Source organism: Scyliorhinus torazame, chromosome 4, assembly GCF_047496885.1.
Source record: "Scyliorhinus torazame isolate Kashiwa2021f chromosome 4, sScyTor2.1, whole genome shotgun sequence".
Classification (NCBI taxonomy): domain Eukaryota; kingdom Metazoa; phylum Chordata; class Chondrichthyes; order Carcharhiniformes; family Scyliorhinidae; genus Scyliorhinus; species Scyliorhinus torazame.
The window spans coordinates 305743395-305745894 of NC_092710.1; the positions used below are offsets into that span (position 1 = coordinate 305743395).

The 2500-nt window shown below is 57.0% G+C and overlaps 4 non-coding genes across 4 annotated transcripts in view; all 4 read left to right on the top strand.

Moving 5' to 3' along the window:
* The window catches only part of LOC140415215 (5S ribosomal RNA), a 119-nt gene extending 23 nt beyond the window's left edge, over window positions 1–96 (top strand). The window contains exon 1 of the ribosomal RNA XR_011944330.1: window positions 1–96. This exon is cut by the window's left edge and continues 23 nt beyond it. This is a non-coding gene — a ribosomal RNA (5S ribosomal RNA).
* Window positions 97–792: 696 nt separating this feature from the next.
* Window positions 793–911, top strand: LOC140413107 (5S ribosomal RNA). Its single transcript, XR_011942286.1, has one exon. It is a non-coding gene; the product is annotated as a 5S ribosomal RNA (ribosomal RNA).
* Window positions 912–1607: 696 nt separating this feature from the next.
* Window positions 1608–1726, top strand: LOC140413715 (5S ribosomal RNA). The gene has a single exon (XR_011942872.1). It is a non-coding gene; the product is annotated as a 5S ribosomal RNA (ribosomal RNA).
* A 696-nt stretch (window positions 1727–2422) lies between these two features.
* LOC140414499 (5S ribosomal RNA) overlaps window positions 2423–2500 on the top strand; it is a 119-nt gene continuing 41 nt past the window's right edge. Inside the window, exon 1 of the ribosomal RNA XR_011943632.1 lies at window positions 2423–2500. This exon is cut by the window's right edge and continues 41 nt beyond it. This is a non-coding gene — a ribosomal RNA (5S ribosomal RNA).

Sequence of the window (2500 nt, forward strand, 5' to 3'; positions counted from 1 at the left end):
AACGCCCGATCTCGTCTAATCTCGGAAGCTAAGCAGACTCAGGCCTGGTTAGTACTTGGATGGGAGACCGCCTGGGAATACCAGGTGCAGTAGGCTTGTGTGGCCAGCAGAGACTGCTCACGCCAAGCACTCTCCACACCAGAGGCAGGCCAACCTTTTGCTGCTCTCTGCGTCCTCGCCATTCCTCCCAACACTTGCCTGCGGGCTCAACTCAGGCAGGCGGCTTGGTCGGGCCATTCAGCTGCTGCAGCTTTGCCGGGCCTTTGCAACGCAGCACGGTTGGGTGCCTTGGCGTGCTGTACTTTGATGGGCATGCCAGCTGGCCCGTGTGGCCGCAAGCCAGTGTGTCGGCAGGACGTTCTGTCTCCTAGCCTGAAGGCGCCGCATGAATGCAAGTTGTGGCATTGGGGCTGGTGTGGAAAGCGAAGGAAGAGAGAGCTGGCTTGCATTGCCTGCCTGACCCTTGTGCTGGCTGTGCTGAGAGAAGTGCGCAGCGTTGCAATGTGGAAAGGCAGCAGCGTGCAGGCGGCAGGCTGGTGTGAGGTGGGCGGGGCTTGCAGTTTTCCTTGGGGGAGGTGGAGAAGAAAAAAAGAGAGCTAGCTGGGGACGGCATGAAGGGGAGCGAGTATCAGGCATATAGGCTAGAATTAGCAGGAGAAGGAGAGAAAGAGGAGGAGAAGTAGAAGTAGAAGTCGAAAAAGAGAGAGAAAAAATTGAAAACAACCGGAAAGAAGAAGTGGCGAGGGTGCTAGCGTGGCCGGCTTGAATAGGCAAGAAGACGGTGTTGCAGATGCCTACGGCCATACTAGTCTGAAAACGCCCGATCTCGTCTGATCTCGGAAGCTAAGCAGACTCAGGCCTGGTTAGTACTTGGATGGGAGACCGCCTGGGAATACCAGGTGCAGTAGGCTTTTGCGGCCAGCAGAGACTGCTCACGCCAAGCACTCTCCACACCAGAGGCAGGCCAACCTTTTGCTGCTCTCTGCGTCCTCGCCATTCCTCCCAACACTTGCCTGTGGGCTCAACTCAGGCAGGCGGCTTGGTCGGGCCATTCAGCTGCTGCAGCTTTGCCGGGCCTTTGCAACGCAGCACGGTTGGGTGCCTTGGCGTGCTGTACTTTGATGGGCACGCCAGCTGGCCCGTGTGGCCGCAAGCCAGTGTGTCGGCAGGACGTTCTGTCTCCTAGCCTGAAGGCGCCGCATGAATGCAAGTTGTGGCATTGGGGCTGGTGTGGAAAGCGAAGGAAGAGAGAGCTGGCTTGCATTGCCTGCCTGACCCTTGTGCTGGCTGTGCTGAGAGAAGTGCGCAGCGTTGCAATGTGGAAAGGCAGCAGCGTGCAGGCGGCAGGCTGGTGTGAGGTGGGCGGGGCTTGCAGTTTTCCTTGGGGGAGGTGGAGAAGAAAAACAGAGAGCTAGCTGGGGACGGCATGAAGGGGAGCGTGTATCAGGCATATAGGCTAGAATTAGCAGGAGAAGGAGAGAAAGAGGAGGAGAAGTAGAAGTAGAAGTAGAAAAAGAGAGAGAAAAAATTGAAAACAACCGGAAAGAAGAAGTGGCGAGGGTGCTAGCGTGGCCGGCTTGAATAGGCAAGAAGACGGTGTTGCAGATGCCTACGGCCATACTAGCCTGAAAACGCCCGATCTCGTCTGATCTCGGAAGCTAAGCAGACTCAGGCCTGGTTAGTACTTGGATGGGAGACCGCCTGGGAATACCAGGTGCAGTAGGCTTTTGCGGCCAGCAGAGACTGCTCACGCCAAGCACTCTCCACACCAGAGGCAGGCCAACCTTTTGCTGCTCTCTGCGTCCTCGCCATTCCTCCCAACACTTGCCTGCGGGCTCAACTCAGGCAGGCGGCTTGGTCGGGCCATTCAGCTGCTGCAGCTTTGCCGGGCCTTTGCAACGCAGCACGGTTGGGTGCCTTGGCGTGCTGTACTTTGATGGGCATGCCAGCTGGCCCGTGTGGCCGCAAGCCAGTGTGTCGGCAGGACGTTCTGTCTCCTAGCCTGAAGGCGCCGCATGAATGCAAGTTGTGGCATTGGGGCTGGTGTGGAAAGCGAAGGAAGAGAGAGCTGGCTTGCATTGCCTGCCTGACCCTTGTGCTGGCTGTGCTGAGAGAAGTGCGCAGCGTTGCAATGTGGAAAGGCAGCAGCGTGCAGGCGGCAGGCTGGTGTGAGGTGGGCGGGGCTTGCAGTTTTCCTTGGGGGAGGTGGAGAAGAAAAAAAGAGAGCTAGCTGGGGACGGCATGAAGGGGAGCGAGTATCAGGCATATAGGCCAGAATTAGCAGGAGAAGGAGAGAAAGAGGAGGAGAAGTAGAAGTAGAAGTCGAAAAAGAGAGAGAAAAAATTGAAAACAACCGGAAAGAAGAAGTGGCGAGGGTGTTAGCGTGGCCGGCTTGAATAGGCAAGAAGACGGTGTTGCAGATGCCTACGGCCATACTAGTCTGAAAACGCCCGATCTCGTCTAATCTCGGAAGCTAAGCAGACTCAGGCCTGGTTAGTAC